Raw genomic sequence first — 404 nt, 5'->3', positions numbered from 1 at the left:
TTTTAAAAAAAAAGAACTGAGAATGTAGTTCAGTGGTTGAGTGCTCCCTGGGTTCAATTGTCAGTACCAGAGTAAAAAAAATCTAAATGAGTTGTTCAGAATTAGAGGCATATTTTAATCCAAAACCAAGGAGTATAGGATTGTTTACATTAAGGATTTGACTCTGATACAGTTGCAGGCACAGTGTGGTGCATGTGTACTTTTTTGGGATGCTGCTTTTCTAAGGAAAGGTTTTTGTTCTGTTTTTGCCCATTTAAAAGTAGATCTGTATTGGGCGGGGGCTGGGGCTCAGCATTAGTGCACTTGCCTGGCATGTGTGAGACACTGGGTTCGGTTCTCAGCACCTCATATAAATAAATAAATAAAATAAAGGTCTGTCAACAACTAAAAAAAAAAAAAAAAAG

The sequence above is a fragment of the Marmota marmota genome, unplaced genomic scaffold (assembly GCF_001458135.2).
Source record: "Marmota marmota marmota unplaced genomic scaffold, marMar, whole genome shotgun sequence".
NCBI lineage: Eukaryota > Metazoa > Chordata > Mammalia > Rodentia > Sciuridae > Marmota > Marmota marmota.
This window is presented reverse-complemented; position numbering follows the sequence as displayed.